Genomic DNA, 26,897 nt, shown 5'->3' with positions numbered 1-26,897 from the left:
TGGTACCATTAACACGTTTTATCCCGCTGCAATTGTTTGCACTTGTCCTACGTCAGGAATCTGATGTTCAGCGGTTTTGTCTATTTATGTGGTTCAGAAGTGTTTCTCGTTTTTCCTTTTTTATATAGATTGGACCGTTGGTTTTCCCGTTTGAATAGTTTTACACTTTAATTTAATTGTTGATGCCCTTTATACCTTGCTGTTCTGTGTGAGTCAAGACTCAGTGTTGACGGTCGTACCTTGACCTTTAATGTGTTACTTTTATAAACTTTATCCTGGATGGAAAATTGTTTCATTGGCACTCATACCACATCTTCCTTTATCTACTTAATGCACGTGACATGATTGTGTCTCTGTTAAGGCCTCCATGATGCAAATTTGTGAACTAGGAAAACCGTTATTGACACAATTTTTAGAATCTTGAAAACCACTAGGGCTTCCTCACAACATCGGACAGTCGTAACACATGTCCTGTTTAATATATAACATCTACAGTTGTTCATAGAGAATGTTCAGTCCAATTTCAAACATTTACAATTTGTCATAGAAAATAGAGATTTAATATATTACAATTTATATCTTCATGCATCTATAACCTTTGTTATTTTAAACACGGGATTCATGTAACATTAAAGGTGTCGAATTCTCACTTTTAAAAAATTTCATATATGCATGAGAATGAAAAAAGTGAAAAAGCGGGGCACAAACCTTTTCCGTTGGAGCGAAGGCTTGCTGTTTTAGAGAATATCATTGAAGTTTCATTATCATTAAACTGCATATCACAGGAATAAGTAGTTTGATTGTTAGAATTGAATGGAAATGTTGCGTTATACGCGTTTTCGCTTGGCAAACATGCACATATCTCTTGATGGCATTCTCTGTTCCCATAAGTGCATTTTTGTGTGACAGGGTCGAGCGAAATATTTATCTCTGAACGGTTGTTAATAAGAAACTCCACATTATTTCTACGCGACTCCCTGCAGGCAGAACATTGCAAAGAAATTCTATTCGTATTATTAAATGTATATAATTCTCCTTTAAGGAAAACATCAGTGTCATCAATAATTCCTGCAAAGTAAATTGTAACATTTCCAGCATTGACAATTATATAATACCATATTTCAAAATTTCTATCAATGATACTTGAATTATAACATCAATAACATGTATATCTTTTGTTTTTCATAATTAACCCTATCTTAACCTATACACGAATAAAAACTAATCTTTAGGTTGATATGGTGGTCGAGTGGTCTATATTGCTGACAAGAGGCTTAACGATTATTGCTAAAGTGTTTCAAAGTTGTGAGTTCAAATTCCGTTGAGGGACAATACGTTTCAGCATAAAAATCTAATTCATACACTGTTGGGTCAAATTTAATATATATAGTTGTCACATGTTAAGATGTACGTAACAACATAATTATTTTTGTGACTGTATCTTACCATTCGTCACGATAGAATATATTGATATGACTCAGTGTAAATTATATAATATACAAATCGCCTAAACATCATCCAAACAATGTTAGATCTGTTAAGTTGCTTTCGCAAATTCTTTCGCCGCGATTCACACCCAAGATTCTGAGATATCGTGACACCAAATCGCCTGCACTGTATTCGGTGTGCTAGACCACACGACCACAGTGGCTTCATAATAAAGCTTTCGGTGGCCGATTGTTACCTTTCCTCGTCAGTTTAAATCTAGCGTCGTAAAATAGTACATGGTATATCAGGTATGAAGATGGTATTTTTACAGATCAAATGAATTATCTATAGTGAAGGATCCTACAAATAAATGCAAGATACAGCCACAGAAATAATTTTATATATAAGTACGTCTGAACCAGTGACAACTCTACAACAGATTTACCCATCGGATCACACACACACATTTATATATAAATATTTATGTTCAAAGTCTGCTAATTTATTAGTCTAATTTTTCATCAGTCAATAACATACATTTTTCTACATGTTAATGTAAAATTAATATTCTATTCACACTTTTGAATTCGATAACCTTGGCTTAGACCTGCTAAGAAATTTTGAGAAAAGTGTACATGAACGCTTTATTTTTATGTGGTAATGTGAATGCACTGTAAATTTTTAAGATAAATGTAAAAGTAAGAGATGTTACATATCAACATTTACAGGGCATACAATTTGTACATAATATATGTAATGTGAATCATTTTACTGTTGAAAAAAAGATTGAATTATAACTCATGACAAAACACTTTGTGAAAATACATGTATGATCACTGGAACAGGCACACATGAGACGATGATATACACAATAATACAAATTCACTTTTACACAATAGAACCTCTTTATGCACCAACAAAGATACCTTTTCAAAAAAATAAAAATAAAAGCAAAACAAAATTTATCCAAATAAGAAGCAAATGTCAAATCTTCAATTTTGATAAAGGGAGATAACCCAAAGTAACACTAAGATCGAAAGGCAAAGTACACATTTATACAAACTCTAGTCATTGAAAATATATTTTTATTAGAGCTGCATTGTACTAAGTCTAAGTGGGGTCTGGTTAGCTCTTTGTTATACATGTACATGCTTGTTATGTACTTATTGTGTTAAATTATGTCATATATTTTATTTATTTCTTACTTGTATGATCTTGTACCAGTTTACATTTTCATATATTAGCCATAGTGCTACCTACTTTTCTGCTTTAACAGCAAATGGGATAAATCATAATAATCAACTTTCAGAATTTAGTCAATAAATTCTCTTTTATCTATCATGTCAATTTCTATTTTTTTACCTTAATATAATGTGGACAAGTACAAAGAGAGACAACTCTTATCTTCCAAATTATCCATGTACACCTCATACAGTATCAAACCAAAATTATTAAGTTACTTTTATCCATATTTTTTCATTTAATTAACAAACACAACTGATATATTGAAACTACATTGTATCTAATAAGAATTAAGCCTCTGATATAATAAGGATTAAGATGATTAATGGATTTGAAATCTATTGATATAATTTTTCGTGCATAAATGACAGTGCATCATAAGACTCTAAAGGCTGGTTGGTATAAATATACATGTTAATTGACTGCTAATGTTTAAAATTGTAATATAATGTATTTCATGTATATGTACCAAGTTGTACTTTAAAAATAAAATATCTATCTATCTATAGCACCGAGTTTTTTAGTGTTTTAGTTTGTTATAGTTAATGTGATATGATTTTAAAATAAATTTTGCAATTTGGAACGTCAAATAGGTGATTTTTGTCTTAGTTTGACATTAGTCTCTTGACATTATTATCGTCTTAGATATATTCTTAAAAATATGGTTGTTCGAACAACCGACTAATACCTCCAATTCATAATATATAAATTGACAGATTTTGCAAAGACAAAACAAAAACGACACTTTTTTTTAATTCATCATAATTGATTGTTTACCTGCTGACATAGACACTTTGCTTGACAATCTGATTCTTCCCTGTTCACATGACCATGTTCCATCAACATCATTTGATTTTTTGGTATAAACTGTAAATCTTACTGCCGATTTCCGAAATTCTACAAAACCTGTTCGACTCTTAAATCTAGGCGAGCATCTTATACTTTGATTTTCGAGATGTTCGAAAATGCATTTACCATATTCTTTTCCTTGTGTATCAAATAAAGTCAAAGGTTTTGAAAAATCTCTTGTTCTACAGAAAAATGTGAGATTATGTTCTATGATGTCCCATATCATGCAATCAATTCCAATGCTTACTTCTGCAAAATGATAAATAGAATGAATAAATTAATCATCATTGTCATGGTCATTTTCGCTATTCTCCCATTCCTTCACATCATCAACTGATGTTTGATGATGGTGAACTGAACTACACAATTCTCTTGGATTGATATATATATATATATATATATATATATATTAAAAGGATGTCAACAGGTACTTAAAATAAATACACACGCCAAATGCTCTCATATTTGGTGCGAGTGCATGGGATAGTTTAGTGATATTTAGTACTAAATTGAAATAGGTGATGTATTGTCGTTGAAATTTCTCCGCTTTTTTCTTGTTTTAGGTATTAACAAAGTCGCGAGATCAGCACGTTGGGTGGCGTAACTCGTCCATTTGTTGTTGTAAGTCCTCGCTTACAATTGAGTCTTCAAGATAATTATTCTTTCAGGATCCCACAGTTGTATACAAGACCAAAATATCGGTCAAAGTTCATACTTAGTTAAAGTATATGAAGTAGTTGACTAATAATGGTAATTGTTATGATGCAGACATAATTATTGTCTACTGGGTTTAGGGATAGCTTTCGTCTAAATTATGTTAGACCTAGGTTGTCCATGTGGTACATAAACCTCAATTCAGATAAAAGTTATAAAATAAAACAAAAAATTAAGCTAGGAAAAGAAGTTGAAATGGGTCAGGATGTTGGGCAAATTTATAGAAAAAACCTATTTCTACATTGAGAATGTTATATGTTGGTAAGGTTATTAGGCCTTATAACAGATGACGTTAGATAATCCACCTTTGTTACCTAAATACATGTAGCAACGTCAATTACTTTATAGATGAAGACTTATATAAAGTTAAATATACATTTTTTGAGTCTGTATTAGAACTGATTTTACATTCACCATTAACTATTTACTATTATTGCAAGTTGGACATAAGCCAGGCTTTTCGTTTGTTTAATGTAAACCATACAGACTTTGATCTCCTGGTCATAATATAAGACCGCGGGCTGAGATACTGTGTGTATATAGCATTACTGTCTGGTCACTGTCTTATTTCTGTCGGATCGCAGAATCTGGACGCTGACAAGACAGACTCAGTCGTTTGTTTCCAGGCGAAAGATACAAATCGAATTAGAATCGTCTGGAAACGACTTCATTTGGACGCTTCCTGAGAAGTCTAATGTTTGTAAAGATTAAAATGATGTTTTTACGATTTTTTTTTAATTCAAGATTAAGTTGTGAGTCGGGATTCAGTGTTGACAATTTTTCATCAGGAATTGTCCTCTCAAGGACGACAGTAAACATCGTGAATGTGCGACCCTGGCTTCACACTTTCGGCGCCAAAACGACATTTGTGTCGTTTACCGCTGGCACGCCAAAACGACATTTTTGTTCAGTAGAACTCACAAAGCATTACACACGTATATAAAATAACTTCATTTGACTGCCGAAACCATATAAGGTTTAAGAAAAAAATAATTTACCTTTTTTTCTGTTATTCAAAAATAAACATAAAAGTCTCAAATATAATTATATTGAATTTGGGGTTAAAAAACATTTTTTTTTCTGAGATAATGTGCAAATGTTTACACAATCTATACTCTTATTATAAACTTTGTAAGCCTGTATTGATTAAATTGACTAAATTAATTTGTTACATGGATGACTGTAAAAAAAATACAGTTGTTATTTAATTTTTAAATTGTAACGTTTATCTAAATGCCGTCATCAAAACTCGTGCTGTGTGTGACGTTTATGCATATAAGAGGACTTGAAATTACTGGAAACGTTTGCAGTAAATAATTGAGTTTTTACCGATTTTTACAATGTGAAGTGTAACCATTCGAAAATCATTTGATAATTGGTAACACAGTTTGATGTTATATAATAAATATATTCAATAAAACTGTTTGTTTCTATTTAGAAGTTTAGCTCGGCAAATATAATCGGTAAAATCCGGGAATATCTCTTTTTAATGCACTATTTTACCCATAATATTTCTTAAGAAATTTAACCATTTAGGTGTGGCTTAAACACGGATTGACTTCACTTGTATTTAAAACAACAAATATTTAAGTTATAACTTAAAATAAATAATTTTGACAATGCCGGTCTTCTAAAATAATTTCTGCGAAAACCAAATCTAACCCGAGTTTATTGAATTTAGCATTCTAATAATTAATTATGACAAACAATCTACATACTCCGCCTTATATGTCCATGCGTTTCACTTTGTTGTCAGTTCAATGTTAGAATACATATTCAATTTTAAGTTAAGATCGTGTTTTGATTTACCCATCACTTACTTGGTATTTCTAGATTTATTTTTGTCCTTTGTTACTGTGTTGGTTTTTTTTTTTTTTTGTGTTTGGTCCAATTTTGACAAGTCAAGCTCTTTTTAAAAGTTTTTCACTATGTGTTCTAATGTTAAACTGGTACCCGACAGTTCTAGATTAGAGGAGTGGATTAACGCTTACAAAATTTTACTGAGTTATTCCAAAGCCGGGAAAAACCATTCGCACATACAAAAAGAGAGGTAAAAGATACCAAAGAGAAAGTCAAACTCACAAGTTGAAAACAAACTAACAACGCCATGGCAAAACACCGAAGCTGACCAAAAGACAAGTTACAGGTACACAGGCAGCAAATAATACTGATGAATGAGCAACAACAACTTCAGAGGCGGATTTCGGAGGGAGGTCGCCCCCCCCCCCTTTATGGGAAAAAATGGTTGCTTATATAGGGAATCACTGAAGCGTGACTGGAGCGGGCCCCCTCTTTTGTTAGTCAGTGGGCCACCACTTATAAAAATTCCTGGATCCGCCACTGAACTTAACCAAACACAGGAGAGATCATATATACATAACTTATGTCGAAGGCAGTACGACGACCCGTAGTTTATAGCCTTGTCCCGTTGACTTTTTGGCTATACATACGTACAGATATCATGACTATCATATCATAACGGACTCTTTCAAAAAAAATTCTGGTGCCAAAAAAACTCTAAATTGTTTATTTTAACAAACATAATTGTTAAAAAAAAACAGCTTAAGGATCAAACAATATATAAACACGGACGGCAAATTCTACAAAAATGACATACAAGCTAATACTAGTACTGACAATTCAAACCCAACACATGCACGCATATACGAACTTGTTTATATACGGAAGTTAGCATGTAGATCAGTCCATCTGATCCATTAAAACTATAACACTATTGTCATCATTTTGAATCGGTTTTTTTTCGTTACTAGGAAATACTTCAATCAAGCTACTTCGTATGACTATACATGTATATGAAAAAAAGATCAAGTTATAATCAAATAGAGCTATGGAAAAGAGATAAAAATTAAAAAAAAACATATAATGAGGCATCTCTTGTAATTCCAAGACCAGTGTTTTGAATGTTTCCGTTTGTTTTTAAAAATCAACTTTTCAACTGGTAAATAAAGGATCGCCTAAAATTGTGTATTATATTCACACAAGTGCAATCTTCTATCTAAGTTACTATGAATGGGATATGAATGACTACGCCTTCAAAACATATATACGCGACTGTGTATGTGTGTGTTTGTGTTTATGTCTGTATATGTAATATCTAATATCTTTAATAAAATTTACCTTGTAAAGAAAACAAAAGTAGGCAAAGTAACAACGAACGCAAACTCATACTGCTGTCGTCTTTGATTAACCCTGAAAAACAGTACAAATGAAAGTCATGCAATGTCAGCATACAAATCGTCCACATGGTGGGGTTGTAGTTGTGATTTTGTGTGTATTAAAAAGTGTGTGGTACTGAATTCTCCTGGTATAAACCACCCATCAATGTAGACATAAAACCAAAACTTGCACCAAATAAACAAGTATAATCAATACTTGTATCAAATATCCAAGTATAACCAATACTTGTACCAAATATCCAAGTATAACCAATACTTGTACCAAATATCCAAGTATATATATGTACAAAATCTGAATATAAACGCCATAAAAGGCTATAATAAATACCAAAGACTTTGTAAAGTGGATAGTCGCACGACAACGCCGATGCTCTATATTAAATGATAAATAATCACAATACATACATATATATCTACACATATAATATATAACTCATACATCAGTATCAAACAAAAAACTCTCCACATAAAAGGCTTAATAAACTTTAACCAGAATTAAAATTTACCAAGAAATTTTAATGCTCAGATTGACGATGTCGTGCTGAATGATTACATAGGCAATTGAATACCGCGAAAATAATATTGAAGCGGGAAAACATTACGCCCTCTATGCTACATATGATGAAACACCCAGGAGAAATTAATTTCACTCTAATGCACTGCCCGTTTAAACGATTGAAATTATAATTATTCATGGGGCTTGAATTTATCGTTATTTTATTATGCCTGCCCCTTAATGATAAATATTTTATCTAGAGCAATCGCAATTTTAAAAATAAGGATATGTGATATGATTTCCAATGAGACAACTATCTACTACATTACATGGAGTTAAAGTACTATAGTTCAAATGAGAAAGATCAAAGCGATTATTATTATTCACATTTAAATGTCAGAGTTTGATTGTTTTAACTGGTAGGCTAAATGATACTTTGTTTAAATCTAATAATATTTCTATTGAGAGAGCAAAACACTATAAATATTCAGGACTTGTATTCACTATAAATGGCAGTTTTAACAATGCTAAACAAGATTTGCATAACCGTGATTTATAAGCATCGAACAGTCTCCGGGACAAGTTTGAAATTCCGCTGAGTGCAAAAGTTGTCACCTTAATTTTTGGAGTTAAGTCAAAACGAAGTTGATAACTTGGTTGGTATTGGTTCCCTGATATTTGTCCTAAAATATTTTGGCTCTAGCACCACTGTTGAAAAAGTTATGCCCCTTTTTCAACAATTTCCTCAGAGGAAAAGTAGTTTTCTTCAAGGGAAATCAAATTTCCCTGAAGGAAAACGATTTTTCCTCAAGGGAAATTGTTTTTTCCTCAAGGGAAAAAGATTTCCCTTAGGGAATTTGCTGCATAATTCTATTTCCTTAAAGGAAATTCTTTTTCCTTAGAGGAAATTCTTTTTCCTTTGAGGAAATTTGAGGCGTCAAATTTCCCTTTAAGGAAATACTTTTTCCTGTGAGGAAATTTTGTAGCTTCAAATTTTCCTTGGAGGAAAAACTTTTTCCTGTGAGGAAATTTTTGACAAACACTTTTCCTTAGAGAAAAATTCAAGACAACAAATTTCCTCTAAGGAAATCATTGTTCTTCAAATTTCCTGTAGGGAAATTTCTGAACATCAAATTTCCCTTAAGGAAATGTTTTCCCTTATTTTTACTTGTTAAACATTTCTTCACTACACCAGGACTGTATAATTGATGCAAATGATATTTAAAACTTTAATAAATGTTTGACTCAACATTTTAATGACATTGGAAATAATACAGTCTGACTGTTTAGATCTAGGTATTGTTTATACTTTTTATATACATTTAACTTTGATTTATAATTTTTTTGGAGCAAATGCCTGTTTTCTTTGTAATTGTTTCAATGCGATACATTAATAAGCAACCAATTTGAATGTCATACCATTTGTGGTGTTCTAAAGAATTTGTTTATATATTTGCACATTAAATCATAAAATAAACACTTTTCGTGTTATTTTAAATTAGAATTTCTTCTGTTTCAGCTTGTGTACAGTTATGCAATCCACTACCTAAGAATTCAGTGAATACATAATTTCAATCACTTAACAATTCCCTTCAAATCTAAGAGAAATCATTTTTGCAAATTGTTCTTCAATGATCTTCTTCTGTATATTTGATATAAGGGAGCGATGTAAATGAGTGAATAAAACTGGTGTTCTTTTTTTCAACAACAAAATAGTATTTGTTCTGCATTCTCCTTTCTTTTGATTAAGATATGTTGTTGCTTTTATGCAATAGTGTTTTTGTGTATCTATGATATAACTCTATTTTGTTTATGGTCATTATCATGTGATAATGTTGAAATTTCCTATTTCTTTTTTGCAGGAAAGCACACATTTCATTTCAAATTAATCCAATTATGCACTATGTATTTAAGTTTCCTCTTCAGTAATGACCTATTGAACATGAAAAGCAAGATGTCTGATCACCTATAAAAACACAAAATAAACAAATAAAATGTTATAAATGGAGAGAGAAACAGCAATAAATGTTTTTCATGTGTATCTCTCCTTATTAAAATACATTAAGTAAACCTGAACTCATGAAAAATAAATAACTACGGTGTAGACTACAAAGTATAAAATGCCAAATAAAGTATTCACGAAAATTAGTTGATTTACAGTAGTCAAGTCCGTGTTTGCAGGAAATTTACATCATTGGTTGTCTGGTGGAGAGTTGTCTTATTGGCAATCATTCCACATCTTATTTTTATATAACCTTGCCATATTCCTATTGTGCCTGTCCAAAGTTCAGAGCCTGAAGCTTTTGTCAGTTTAGTCTGACACTAAAATTTAGTGTTTGTTGTTGTTGTTGTTTCATACCGGTCATATTTAGTTTTGTAATTTATTTTGTTATAAACTAGGCAATTAGCATGATTAGTTTTACAGTTTGGATTGTTTCAATGTTTCATCTTTAGGTCTTTTATAGCTGCCTACTTTGACTGTAGTATAGGGTATGGATTTTCTCATTATTGAAGGTCGTAACAGGCCTACAATTGCTTTCTCAAAGCCATGATAGTTTTCATATTAAATATACCACATCTTTTAATTTTTATAGTATAATCATCTTTCAAGTTCAATAACTTTTTTAAAATTAAAAGGTGCCTTACCATTTAGGTTTAGTTGGCTTCTGCAAATTTAACATTGCCTATCATTTATGCTCTATATAATTTCTCTGTATCTTCTATAGTTCTTGACGAATTGACAGAGTAGTATAGTCAAATGCCGTTATAGTATATAAATTGACCTTAGTGATATAGCGAATTGACAGAGTATTATAGTCAAATGTCGTTATAGTATAGAACATTTTCTTCGTGATATATCTCTTCTCTTAATGAAATGTTTATTGTTATCATACGGCAGCTGAGGCGTTCCATATTTATTTCTTTTTGCAAGATTAAAATTACACTGTGTATAAAGAGACCTTTACATACATTATTTAAGCGGTAATTCAATCTGAACGCATTGTGGTCTTTTTTTTTTTTTTAGAAATATAACAAAATACCAAAAAAATACATTGAAAGGAAATACGTATACATAGGAAACAAGTAAGATATCATTTAGGTCGATTGTGAAGACATTACCATATTTAAGTAATGGTAGTTTTGTCATGAGATCCTTATATTTTCTTTCAAGCAAGCAGTTTGTACCCCTAGAACAAGTGTTAAGGACTAACGTTGACTATAAAATTACTGTAATTTCATGCACCCACTGATACTATTGCATTCATACATACGTTAACAATACAGTAAGAACATACCAAACCCAGATTACATGATTATTTAAGAAATAATTCCTTCGATCCATGCTCTATGCTCATTTTAAAATGGGTAGGCATTATATTTGTCGATATTTGACACTGAGCGTTAGCGAGGTGTAAAATGTGGTCAAATATAATGCCTACCCATGTTGAAATGAGCATAGAGCATGACACGAAGGAATTATTTCGATTCTAATAGGACAAATACAGTATTTTTATAGATCGAAGCGTACGAAAATACCGTAAAAATATTTGGCTTTTCCCGTTTCCTCTCCGAGGAGTCTGTGTGTTACATTTCATATTTGATAAGTTTAAAAACTACGAGCAGGGTAAATATATGTTGTTTATAAATATATATAATAAAAGTTTATGCTAGCTGCTTAAATGTATATATTTTAAAGGATAACGATGGAAATAACGTTAATATACACAGTAAGCTCGTGCGCATGTGTCAAACATATTTTGTGCTCATTAGAACACGGCGCTTTGTTTACAACGTCATATTAGAATATAATTTGTTCTTAATAAAAAATATCCTAGTAAAATATTTTAAGCCTTACCTTAAGTTATAAAAACCTTTAAAGAATTTCAAAATATTTCTTAAATGTATCGATCGGTATTCATGGAAAAGAAGTTCGATCCTCTTTCATTTCTTTTCAAGTTGAAGAATTATTCTCGAATGTTGTTTATATTTTCTCTATCGGAAACGAATATATCACATAATAAAAAAAGTTTGACCAAACGATCAGTTATGATATTATTCCTTGTATGTACAATGTATGTGATCGAACCCTTTTTCTTTATCTTTATGCGTAGATACATGTACATCTCGACTGATATTTATGTAAACATACACTTCTGATCCTAATTTAAATGACTATCTGGTTACCTGTTCCAAGTTATGGAAACACACATACATTTCAATAATGCTCCTATGTATTTCTAAATCCCTTCAAATCTTAACAAAGATAATTCCTCATAGGTTTTAAACATAGTCTTTAGTTCATATCGTAATAACTAGATATACATATTTATCTACAATATAATGAAAAGTATGGGTATTGTTTATTTAAAGTATTGTTTTTATCGCTGCACATTTTGACTGATAAAAAGTAACGTGCGATATGTCATGTTTTATTCATGTTTAAAAATGAGGAGATGTGGTATGATTATTATATGGTCGTTTTTTTTTAAACTTTCTGTTTACAAATAATTTTTTTTCTTTCGAAAAAATATGAATTTTTGTATCCCAGTCATAGATTACCTAAGTCATATTTGGCACATCTTTTAGGAAATTTATTCCTCAATGCTCTTCAATTTTGTACTTCTTTGACTTTATAACTTTTTTTTATCTGAGCGTCACTGATGAGTCTTTTGTAGACGAAACGCGCGTCTGGCGTATCAAAATAAGTCTGGTACTTTTGATAACCATTAGTGAGACGACTATCAAGCAAGAGTCCAACTTTCGTGGATATATCTATCTAGGTCACTGTCAGTCAGGAATATGACAGCTGTTATAAATTCGTTTGATGTGTTTGAGTTTTTAATTTTGACGTTTGATTAGGGGCTTTCCTTTTTGAATTTTCCTCGGGGAACAGTATTTTTGTTCTTTTACTTTTTAAAACAATAATTAACAGGCTCTTGTCTTTGAAACAAAATCAAATCTAAAAAGAAGTCGTTAGTATTGTTATGTAACTAGATATTCGTTGTCAGTGTCTTCGATTTTAAATGTACTTGACGAGATCTTCTCAAATTAAAATATGACCAGAAAATTACAACGTTTTTACGAAATGTCTATAAATAAACTCATCATGTATAAAATATGTATACATACATTTAAATAAATGTAACATGGGTGCCAATGAAAAGAACTCAATTCACAATGTATTATAACAAATTGACAATTATAGTTCAAATTACCACCTTCATAACGGGGTGGTGACTCAAACCGAACAACAATTATAAAGAGTCTCAAAATAACACTTTCTTGTGGTTTGAATTGAATGTGGATTATATTGTGTTGACGTTGTGGGTTACATGTAATTGTCAATTAGAGGGGTTGAGTTTGATCCAGGTATGAAGACAGGTTCGATGTGTTTGTCACTTTCTAGCCGCCGTTCGTACAAGCATGACTTAAAATTGATGCCAATTAGGAGAAACAAACCGTGATGACGTTCAAATCACCATAGAAAAAAAACCAGGACAAACTGTTAACCAGCTTTCAATTTACCTCACTGCTTGACACACGATCAAATGATTTCCAGCACAACATCCAGGATAGGCAGAAGGCCGATTCACAGATGGTAAAAATTGACAATCCCATGACATATAATAAGGTTGTACCTAACACTACAGGGAGATAACTCTGTAAAATCAGCTAAACGTTTTAATTACGTTGCGTTGTAAAGGCAATATTAAGCTTCTTGGTGATCAAAATCAATGTTTGTCAAAATTTGACCAGTGTATTTTTTCTTATAAAATGGTTGGTTTAAGTGTTTTGAAATTTTTATATTTATGTCACAGGGTCATAGTAAATACTTTGTGAAAATTTAATGAAAATAAAATGAGTCAAATTAATTTTAGTGAAGGTGTTGGGTACCACCTTAAGATTCGTAAAAGGGTTTAGTTTAAACATATTTATTTATAGTGGATTGGGAAACAAGTTTTGCAACTTATATTAATCCCTTTCCACTTTGCGGTTGCGAGTGCTGCCTTGTAGCGGCATTAGCCTACTCTTTGTCGAAATCTACAAGGGTGTCTTTAACGTGCAAGAGATAATTCGTAAAAGGGTCCATGAAGAACATTATAAACATAACATAACAAGAAGGTTATCGTGAAAGCAAACAACTAATTGAATTAAGACAATATGAGTAAAGACAACATCCAAACCAAACGAATTTGAAAAAAAAAATAAAATTAAAAAGTACAGTATCAACTGAAAACACTTTCCCATACTGAGGTGAAGAATAATATGAAATAAACAGATGAAAATGAATTTTGAGATTTTTTTTAAATTGTGTATTCACTGCATGACAAAAGTACTAAAAGCTCTAGTGGACTAAGATTTTTAAAAATATCATGATACTCATTCATATTCATTTCTGAATAGTAAAATGAAAGTACTTAAGTTAACTGTGAATATAGAATCATTATGTTTTGCAGTGTTAGAAAGTGGTGAAAATTCTAAAAAGGCTATCATTATCCCTTATGGGCAAGGAAATACTACCTTGCCACCTTAAGGGGAATATATAGGTTTACACTAAATCAATAAAGGATTTCTTTTACCTATGCAATTTATATGTTGATCAATAAAAAGTTGAATAAGGGCAACTATAATTAAAACTAGAACACACCCGTGATATCGCGGGTCCGTGACTGAATTAAGGTATATAACTATGCGCAAGCCTGATTTTAGTATTAGTATTGTCATCTGATAAAGTCATGCCGATTATAAGATACACAGTTTTTCTCTGCTCTCAAATATTTCTGTTTGAACCCGTCGAACTGGAACTTATCAATTATTGGTAATATTAATTATTTGGAAAACATAGTCCTGGAAAATCCGAATGGAGTATTTTTTAATCAACAACATTGTCCTATATTAGTTATAAATAAAGATAAATTCTTTGATTCGCTGTTTTACGTCATGTATGCCCACTAACAAATTGAAAACTGTTCCTCATTTTTAGTCTTGATATCTTAGAAAGTCTTACTGATTAAAATACTACAATAGCTATTTGACAATTCAGTAGTGTCAACCCTGTGCTTATGACCCGTGTATATAAGCATATTAACCCTGAATACACCGTTTGGTGGTGCGCCTGTCAGATGCGGAACATACAGATGAGGTAATAGGTAACAGGTGAATATACAATTGGTATCGGTATCGGACTCGACCCGGAACTTCTTAATTATTGGCAATATTAATTACGTGGAAAACAAAAGGGCCTGGAGTGGTGTAATTTTCAATCTACACCTTTGTACTATATTAGTGATATATAAAGTTGAATTCTTTGATTCGTCGTTTTTACGTGATGACGGCTGAAAAATTGGACTTCGTAATTTTAGTATTATAGATGGCCCTTAAATTCCACCTCTAAAAGTGAAAATTGCTGATTCAGCAAATTTTGCCTGATCTGTGGGTAATAGTGTAAAAATTCAACTAGAAATTAGAAATTAGTTATTTTTAAATAACTTGCAGTACTTTTTTAAATTAAAAAATGCTCGCTTTAACTTTTCGCACTGTCTGACACATGTGCAATCACTGGAATTTAAGACTCGTCATACCATTTTCACCGAAATAGATGAATTGCATATTTTTTTCCACACAAATACAGCTATACTAGTTTTTTTCAGATTTAATTTGTAGTTCTGTGGTAACATGACACCAGAACTAGCTTTTTTGAAACCATTAAGTAGTTAAAGGGTCCCCCTTAGTTATTCATTTAGGCCTCATATTTGGCTGAAATAGAGATAGCAATAGGGGTTTCTTTACATTGACAAGACATTTTGTTTTACAAAGAATGTAATTATGATTATTTATCAGCAATATTTAATAGTTTATTCATTTTGCCTGCAAAATGTAAAATCACAAAAGTACTGAACTTAGAGAAAAATCAATTAGGAATGTCCATAATCACATGGCAAAATCAAATAACAAAACGCAAATGTTATTAATTGTTTTGATTCTCTGACAAAGATTGACTGATTGTTGCTTGCTTTACCCCGCATTATCACAAAAAGGCTATATCGCTGCGAAAGCTCATTCGAATATTTTTATTACAATTTTTAAAGCAAACCTATTTTAAATTAAGACAAAAGCACGACCGACACTCGGCTAGCTAGCCGAGATTAAGGTCGTTTAATCTATATTGAGTTTGCGGCTATATCGGTGGTGGGTCTGTTAATCGGGTTGGCTAAAGTCTGTTAATCAGGTGTTATCGTAAAAATCAGTGCAAGGTCATTATGTTTCATTGTATAACTTTTTAATTTTATTTTTATCATAAAAACTATTCATGTCTGACAAAATGATTTGGAGTACTGAATCCAGCGGTGTAATTTTTTTTTTTCTAGCTTCAATAAACGATCTATAAAATGAAAAGGTTTACTCATCAGTAAATTTATACACATTTTACACACACAAAATGTACACAAAAATTACAAGTTGGTTGAGTTTACTTGCATGCACTCTTTTGAACATCGAAAAGAGACTTGTATTATGTTTGTTTACCATATTAACATCAATATGTGAAAAATCTACACGAAAAACTGTATTTTGGTGACATAAATCAATTTTTGATTAATATATGGTCTGTAAATGGGTCGGATGTATAAAACTCGGTCTGTTAATTGGTCTGTTAAGAGTTATGAATGACATTAAAAGTATAACTTAATTGCTATATGGGGTGTTATCCGAATAAAGAGATACGTCCAAGATTAGTGGCTAGAATAAATGGAAACAACACATGAACAATGAAACATAAGTTTATACAATGGAATCTGGAAATTGATATAATGATTTTAAAAAGTGTAAAATCAAAGTTATATTAATTTCATCAAAGAATGGTCGCATATATCATGAGGATTCTGTTTCATTGATATGAACGGCACACATTTGTCATTCACATAGTTAACAAGTACATAAATCAGAGATAAACTTCGTAATGTTTTGATTTTTTTTATCAAATGAACTGAAATATGTTTATAATGCAAGCAACTATAGACAATCCTTTCAACATCAACCTTTCTCTACAACACCTTGAAGGTCACTCGATATAAAAACAAGCACGTTTGCGGACTGCGAGCCCGAGACTGCGAGTCGGCTAAATGACTTACGATATCATAGGAATACATCATTACTCGAAAAATATAATTAATATTATGCATTTATTGTGATTTACAGGAATATACAATTGTCTTGTTAATACACATGAAATCAGCACCCAACACTAATATAAAAAAATATAGACAATCCTTTCAACATCAGCCTTTCTCTACACCACCTTGAAGGTCACTCGATAGAAAAACAAGCACGTTTGCGGACTGCGAGTCGGCTAAATGACTTACGATATCATAGGAATACATCATTACTCGAAAAATAAAATTAATATTATCCATTTATTGTTATTTACAGGAATACAAAATTGTCTTGTTGTTACACATTAAATCAGCACCAAACACTAATATAAAAAAACTTACTAATGTCTATTTCTTGTTTAGAACCACGGTTTACCTAAGGCTGATGTTTATCCGGCGTTCAAGAAACGTATGTTGGCGTATGTTGTATGTTTTTTATGCTGCATATATATTTCCGTTGGCGTATCTTGTATGTTTTTTATGCTGCATACACATTTCCTCGGGTTGTAGCGTTCATCAAGCGTACTTACTTTCCTTCAGTGGCTAGAAGTATAGGGGGAGGGTTGATATCTCATAAACATGTGTATCCCCTCCGCAATTTTGCGCCTGTCCAAGTGAGGAGCCTCTGGCCTTTGTTAGTCTTAGGTAGCACTCCACAGTTAGGTGTGTAGTTTCGCATTTTGTGGATATTTCAGATATGACAGCTAGTGTGCAATAGAATTCTTTTTTGGATAGCTGAGTATTAAAATAGCCGTTGTATTGGGTTTATATGAACATCAAGGTTATGTAATGTATGTAATATAGGTTGTTTATTGTATGACAGTCCGTATTTGCATGTCCCTACCATACATTGGTCCGCCAATTATTGTAATGTTCTTTTCCAACTTTTTATCGCACAAACTTTTTGATTGGATTTTACGAAAAAATGAGGCGAAAGACACCCATTTTTTATTTGATCATTGTATAATTCGGAGTTTATTATGACGTCCATTATCACTGTACTAGTATACATATTATTTAAGGGGCCAGCTGAAGGACACCTACAAGTGCGGGAGTTTCTCTCTACATTGAACTCCGAATTATACACAAGAAACTAAAATTAAAAATCATATAAGGTAGCACTCCACAGCTAGAAAATAAAATTAAAAATGAGCCACAAAATGTTTTATCCTTTCCTATTCCTGGATTTCTAATACATTAATCTAACTATTTGTGTTGTACATGTGCATACGTATGTAACCAGTATCGTCCATAGATTTGATTTTCAAAAGTTAAAAGGGTGAAAGTTAATTCCTTTTATGTGTATCCATGACAACATTCTGCATTTATTTCCCATAAAATATTGTAAAAAGGGGGGTGAACATGTCAGATTTCCCCAAAAAAATTTGATCAAACTAGAATTTCAATGCCTTTGAGTGATACCTTTTTAGAAACTGTTTTCCTAAATCTTCCTAATGATCAAATAAAAAATGGGTGTCTTTCGCCTCATTTTTCCGTAAAATTCAATCACAAAGTTTGTGCGATAAAAAGTTGGAAAAAAACATAACAATAATTGCCGGACCAATGTATGGTAGGGACATGCAACTACGGACTGTCATACAGAAAACAGCCTATATTACATACATTACATAACCTTGATGTTCATATAAACCCAATACAAAGGCTAATTTAATACTCAGCTATCCCAAAAAGAATTTTATTGCACACTAGCTGTTATATTTGAAAAATCCACAAAATGAGAAACTACAAACCTAACTGTGGAGTGCTACCTAAGACTAACAAAGGCCAGAGGCTCCTGACTTGGACAGGCGCAAAATTGCGGAGGGGATACACATGTTTATGAGATATCAACCCTCCCCCTATACCTCTAGCCACTGAATGAAAGTAAGTACGCTTGATGAACGCTACAACCTGAGGAAATGTGTATGCAGCATAAAAAACATACAACATACACCAACATACGTTTCTTGAACGCCAGATAAACGCTTAGCCTTAGGTACGCTTCTAGTACGCCCAATACACGCCTAAAGCCTATTGGCAGCGTAAATGATCTATTGGCAGCGTAAATGATCTTTAACACGCCGGAGCTATACGCTGATGTGTGACGCTGGTATTAGTTGTATTTCCTCAATGCTTTTCAACTTTGTTTTTGGCCTTTTAAACATTGTTTTCGAGCATCACTGATGAGTTTTTTTGTAGACAAAACGCGTGTCTGGCGTAAATATAAGGCGCAATTATCAAATTTCAATCCTGGTATCTATGAGGAGTTTATTTCCGGCAGGTATATTTTCCTTTAGACCAAGTCATCATTCTCATTTTCTGCCGCCTAAGGAAATGTCGGTACCAAGTTCTAAACCGTTGTTCTAAACAAGAAATATACATTAGTAAGTTTTTTTATATTAGTGTTGGGTGCTGATTTAATGTGTAACAACAAGACAATTTTATATTCCTGTAAATCACAATAAATGGATAATATTAATTTTATTTTTCGAGTAATGATGTATTCCTATGATATCGTAAGTCATGTAGCCGACTCGCAGATCGCAAACGTGCTTGTTTTTCTATCGAGTGACGTTCAAGGTGGTGTAGAGAAAGGTTGATGTTGAAAGGATTGTCTATATTTTTTTTATATTAGTGTTGGGTGCTGATTTAATGTGTAACAACAAGACAGTTTTATATTTCTGTAAATCACAATAAATGCATAATATTAATTATATTTTTCGAGTAATGATGCATTCCTATGATATCGTAAGTCATTTAGCCGACTCGCAGTCTCGGGCTCGCAGTCCGCAAACGTGCTTGTTTTTCTATCGAGTGACCTTCAAGGTGGTGTAGAGAAAGGTTGATGTTAAAAGGATTGTCTATATTTGTTTGCATTATAAACATATTTCAGTTCATTTGATAAAAAAAATCAAAACATTACGAAGTTTATCTCTGATTTATGTACTTGTTAACAATGTAAATGACAAATTTGTGCCTTTCATATCAGTGAAACAGAATCCACATGATACATGCGACCATTCTTTGATGAAATTAATATTACTTTGATTTTACACTTTTTAAAATCATTATATCAATTTCCAGATTCCATTGTCTTAACTTATGTTTCATTGTTCATGTGTTGTTTCCTTTTATTCTAGCCACTAATCTTGGGCCTATCTCTTTATTCAGATAACACCCCATATAGCAATTAAGTTATACTTGTAATGTCATTCATAACTCTTAACAGACCAATTAACAGACCGAGTTTTATACATCCGACCCATTAACAGACCATATATTTATCAAAAATTGATTTATGTCACCAAAAAACATTTTTTCGTGTTGATTTTTCACATATTGATGTTAATATGGTAAACAAACATCATGCAAGTCTCTTTCCGATGTTCAAAAGAGTGCATGCAAGTAAACTCAACCAACTTGTCATTTTTGTGTACATTTTGTGTGTGTAAAATGTGTATAAATTTACTGATGAGTAACTCACCTTTTCATTTTATAGATTGTTTATTGAAGCTAGAAAAAAATAATTACACCACTGGATTCAGTACTCCAAATCATTTTGTCAGACATGAATAGTTTTTATGATATAAATATAATTAAAAAGTTATACATTGAAACATAATGATCGTCCACTGATTTTTACGATTACACCTGATTAACAGACTTTAACCAACCCGATTAACAGACCCACCGCCGATATAGCCGCATACTCAATATAGATTAACCGACCTATCTCTCGGTTAGCCGAGTGTCGGCCGTGAAATAAAAATTAACTAGTAACGTGATTAAAACTAAAATCGATTTAAAAATAATAACATTTTTATATTCTATAATAAATTCCAAATTCTTCTAAGAATGCAACAATATTAAATATATATATCATACATGTTATTGCAGAATATGGTATATCAAAGTTAGATATAGGGTCGCCCAGGGAATTCTTTGCCGCAGGGTCTACAGCCGTGTATCCACGGATTCCAACATGACTCGGCACCCATAGAAATAGTATTTCTTTAAGAAGAATTAAATTTCACATGGCGTATAAAATTTTGAGAATTGTTAGGTTTTTATTTTAGTATTTTGTATCGCTTGTAAGCGTGAAAGTGAATCATAACATATAATAAATTTGTATTTATCTGAAGAAGCATTACATTTCAAAGCCAAAATTATTGCTTCTGTTTCTGCAGTAAAAAATGGATGCATCAGATTGCAAACGGATAGTTGCAGCTCTGTCTCTGAAGACAGCAGCAGATGCAACTCTGTCACCATCTTTTGAGAAATCAGTATAGACAGTTGAAAAATCTGAATATTTAGCTACAATTTCAGCATAGTGTTTGAATTAAAAGAGGGTTTGTTTTATTTTTATTGTGTTCACAGAGATCAAATATTATTTTTTGTTTGGGAAGTTCCCACGCAGGACATTTTCAGGTTTCAACATGAGCAAAACATTTTAAATTAAAAGTAGCTAAATGTGGTTTTAAACGTATACCTAACGGAGTAATTTTGTTTCATGTTTTGCAAAAACATCTTCATCAATTGGATTAAATACACAGCTGTATGCAGGATAATATGGATATGCTTTTAGTTTGACAGCATTTTGAAGTCCAAGCTTCAAAAGTCTGTTAGAGAGTTAGTGCTCATCAGCCTCTACATACAGACTCTAAACTGGTGAGGTTTTAAATGCGCCAAGACAGAGACGCAAACCCAGGTGATGCAGGACATTTTGCAGAGCTATACAATATAGAGCCATAATCCAGTTCAGATCTAACAAGAGATTTATATAAATTAAGTAAAATGTTGCGATCAGCACCTCAGTCAGTACTGCCGACAACTATAAAAAATATTATGCTTTTAAGCATCTCGATTTTAACATTTTGATATGGGGTAGAAAGGTTAACTTTTTATCGAAAATTAACCCAAGAAATTTGGTTTCATCAACCATTTGAATTTGGTTTCCATATAAATAAACTCATTATAGATACCAGGACTAAAGTGAGTTCTGGATCAAGATGCAATTTCCTTTTGTTACAGAAATCATCCCTAATGTTTTAGATGAGGAAGCTTTAAAACGATTTTCTGAGGCCCATTTTTCGATTCTTTCCGAGACATAGTTGTAATTGGTTATGGTATAGGCACGACGGTTTCAAGCTTCCAGATTGATTGTAAATCACCAGATTCCTAGATGTTATTCATAAGCTGCAAGAGAACTTCCAGAGAGGAATCTGGCAAGTGTTTTAACAGTTGATAATGGATGTTATCAGGCCAACGAGCTGTGTCATGGGCTTTCGAAAGAGATATCTTGAGTTCTTCCAAAGAGAAAGGATTATTAAATTTTTCAACACTTTTGAAGTTAAGCTTAATTTTTTTCTTTTTTTTCTTTAACATCTTTAAAATCTTCTTTGTAGTTGTTAGAAGAAGAAGATTCGCAAAAATTGTTGGCAATTTCTTTTTCAGATGTTTATAAACAATTGACGTCTTTCAAATGTTTAACAGTGGCTTTAGGATTTTAAAATTTTATTTTTTGTATCATATTCCAATCTTTTGTCATCGGAGTTTGAGATGTTATCCCCGAGACAATTTTTTTCCAAGGTGTTCGTCGGGCTTGCGAAAAATACGAAAATTATTTATATTGTCTTGTGTGGGATGTTGATTAAACCGTCTTTCAGATTTTTTACGGTCATCCATCATGGCTTGATAACAAGCGTCGTCATACCAAGGTTTGCCAGGGTGTTTTGGGTTTGCCGAGTTCTTTCGAATCGTGCGGTTAGCAATAGACGTTTAAACAGTATTAAAAGTCAAAATTTGATATTGTACAGCCTAAAACATCTTTGATTGATGTTCCGTGCGACAAAGAGATTCAAACAAGGGCCAATCAGCCTTGTCTAATTTCCAATGAGGAACTCTCTATTGAGCCGAAGTAAAAAGATGCTCAAGAATAATTGGAAAGTGATCACTTCAGAGATCATCATATGGACACACCATGAATTATCAAGTAGAAGAGACGGATCACAAGCAGTTATATCAATAGCAGAATAAGAACCGTTTCCAGGGTAAATACATTAAAAATACATAAACCCTCTTGAGAGACAAAGTCTTCAATGACTTTACCTTTGGCACTGTACGACTTGCTTCTCCACAAGGGATTGTAGGCATTAAAGCCTCTCATAAGTATAAAAGAGGGACGAAAGATACCAAAGGGACAGTCAAACTCATAAATCTAAAATAAACTGACAACGCCTGGCAAAAAAATGAAAAAAGACAAACAGTCAAACAATAGTACACATGACACAACATAGAAAACTGCTCCACATGGCACCTGTCGTGTTGCTTTATGTGATACCAAACCCGGTAAATATTCTAATTCGGTATGTCACATTCATGACAGGGAAGGGAATTATAGATACGAAGTAAGGAACATATCCGATATCATTTGTGAAACGGTTATTCCATAAGTCAACCAACTCGTGATGGCGTCCGTTAAATTTACGAAGGGATGATTTCAACTTCATCATTTTGAACTCTTGGTTTGATAGCTTGTGAGCAGCAAATAGAGGGTCACAGTTTGTTCCCATTGGAATGCCGACAGTCTGTTGAAAAACACGTTCTCCGAACGTAACAAATATGTTGTCAGTCCAGAAATCAAGAATCTTGATAATATCAGTTTCAGAGAATGTTTGGTTTGAATCAAAGTGATCCTTTACAAAGTAGGATTTATCCCCCCTTAGACAAGATACTTGTATCTTCGTTGGCCATTCTTTATTATGAGGCAAAGCAATACTTTTTCAATTTGTCTTTTAGTTTGGAATGTGGAATACTTGTGTAAAGAGTAGAACGGTCAAACGTTTTATCACTGTTACAAGATAAAAGAGAGTTAGATTGTATGTACTCTAAAAGATCTTTTTAAGTATCCACATCTGATTCACGCCACCTCTAGAATAAGCAGTTTCACAATAACATGTAAGCCCGTCTTTGATTGCTGATAAAATAGATGTTAATAATTTAAAAAGAGGTTTCGTGGAGCACTTGGAAGACCAAGCAATATACCGTTGTTTGTAAGGACACTTCTGTAGTTTATGTATCAAATACAGTGATGGAAGATCAAGTTCTTCATCTTTGGTTGAAAATTCCACAGGAACACAGAACAGACCTATGATTATCCAGGATCTCCTCTTTGGTAAGTGTCGTGAGGGTATTTGTTGAGTTTCCATGTGAATTATGAATACCTAATTCGTTTATCAAGCAGTTAATATAATGATTTTTACACACAGAAACGATGTTGTTCCGGGCTTTATCTGCGGGGACAACAACATATTTGTCATGGAGATAGGATAGGTGTTTTGCAACATTTGGGTCTTTAAAGATTGACGTAGCATGTGCATTGATAGACCCATTCAGTTTCTTAATTCTGAATTGCATCAACGACCTCACTGCCTTAACCCAATCGGAAATCCATTCCTTCTCGCGCTCAGCCCATTGCCTGGCACAATCCTCGACTGAATCCATCAAAATTTTAAAGTTGTATTTCCAATTGATGGTATTATGCTCACTATATTTCGGACCTTTCGATAACACATTTCGAAGAGAAGTGTCATCAACAATGTGAGGTCACCGGTAATAACGTAGCCAGCAGGATAAGATGTACATTGGGAACTAGCACAAATGCAATCAGGAGGTTCAGACTTGAAGTCGTCAATATCGAGATCCTGCAAAACGTGTTTGTAATTGAAAATCTTAGTTGCAATAGGTCTAGTATAGGTATAACAATTTGATTGGTACAGACTGGTCTTTGAAATAAGGAGGTATAAAGGGTGTAGGTAGTTGATCAGTTACTTTTTTTAGTTTACCTTATCTATATGTGAATTAGGTGGAATATATAGATCATAATAGAACTGTATTATTTATTGACAGACAAACAACAACTGCCTGCAGATCTGCAGTGAGTTGAACTGTATTATGAATGACGTTGTCCTTCACTAAAATGGTTGATCCACTTACAGCTCGTTCGTCTTCCTTAGAAAATGTGCTGTAAATGTTGTATTCTTTTAAACTTACGTTGCCACGTTCTTTCACATGAGTTTCTTAAAGACAAAATGCAACAGGTAAGAAAGACTGAATTAAAAGCGTTAATTCAAAAAGGTTCATTTAAGACCTCGCCAATTCCATTGAATGATATTGGTCATGATTGGTTAATTGGAGAACGAATGTGATCGAATTTACGACCATTTTTACTACGATCAACCTGAGATTGTGATCTTTCAGGTGGCAAATCACTTTTGCAATCCATTACTGCATCATCTCTCAGAGAGGAATATCTATTTTATGAGGAGAGTCCTCACTCTCCATGACTAGACCCAGCGTCTTCCTCGTGATCTTCTCTGAGGAGACTTTTGATGGGAAGTTTTTCTTTGCGTGTTCTTTCACTCATCTCGCTCCAATAAACGAAGAGGAGAGTGAGGTTTTGAAGGTTTTTTACTTGCATTAGCTGAGGAACCAGAAGATTGATCATTTGATGCAGAAGAACAATTTTTTGAAACCTATGATTTACCTACGGTTTTGATAAGACCCTAGTCCCAGGTAGATCCTTTTGCCCCAATCGACTGATTTTTTTACCATCTTTATTTGATTTGTTATTTTCATTTTGGTTTGGTGATTGCATTGAGCTCTGCATTGACGATTGAGCTGACTGTGTACTGGTGTTATTAGGATGTGGGTTTCTGACTATTATTATTCTATCAGATGATTGAGTTTCAACTGGCAACATCGTAAACGTTTCAGCATTAATGGGCCAGTTCATTCGTGTCTGAGTAGACTCGTGACTGAATGAACAGCTAACTTTGCTGGCGTAATGCCACTAATGGTTTTTTTTTAAAGTCGTAGGTTGGAAGTCACTCTAAGCTTCTGTGTAACTGATGTTTATTTCTGTTTTCATTTTAATTATATTTTTTCTTTTATGTTAACTGGACAGTCCCGAGAAGATGACAAATTAGTACTGCAACCAGAGTTCATTTTTAAAAACTTTAATGGTCCGGAAGAACACACACCTAAATTATATATCGATGGAAAGAGAAAAATGTGTACAATAAGAAAAGTTGGGTCTTAAAAATCCAGAGTGGTCACAATTTTGTGAAATTGAGGTCAAAGGTCAGACCTAAAAATATCAATATTTCAACCACAAGGGCAAAAAGGAGAAATATTCTGATATTTATTCAATAGAATGCTACAAAAACGATTCAATTATAAGCATATGCTTTAAACGATGTTAAAACGACAAATTTGACTACTTATATGAAGAGCTGCCATTACAAAATAGCCTTGATTTGGAACCTTCTGATTTTTTTCCATTTAAGACATAGCAAAAGAAGAAGTGGCCTTGATCTTTTCACATCCATAAACCTTCATATTGTGTATAGTGTTTCACTATAGTATATTACAGAAATTTTTTCTAAACTATAAAACACCAGTTTATCAAATTATTTCAAACAAAATTCAAGCGCTGAAACAATGTTTTTAATTTTGCATCGTAAAGGTTGTGTAATTTGTGAAAGTTAGTATCTAGCTATAGATAAATACATATTGTGTATTTGCAAATCCTGGACAGAGCAGTTATAACACAAAATATAATATAGTCATCCGAGGCGAATGCGAGGTTTAAAAAAAATGAGTGTAAAACAAAGTCAGTTTAGTGCATGAGCATTTTTTTTAGTGGAATAATCCTGGTAAAAAAGTTCACTCATTATTTTTTTAAGGGAAGGATGAAAAATTATACAATGCAATGTCAATTTTCTAATGTTGTAATTCAAAATCATTCATGATCCTTAT

This window comes from Mytilus trossulus, chromosome 9 (assembly GCF_036588685.1).
Source record: "Mytilus trossulus isolate FHL-02 chromosome 9, PNRI_Mtr1.1.1.hap1, whole genome shotgun sequence".
Lineage (NCBI taxonomy): Eukaryota > Metazoa > Mollusca > Bivalvia > Mytilida > Mytilidae > Mytilus > Mytilus trossulus.
Note: the sequence above shows the minus strand (reverse complement) of the source record.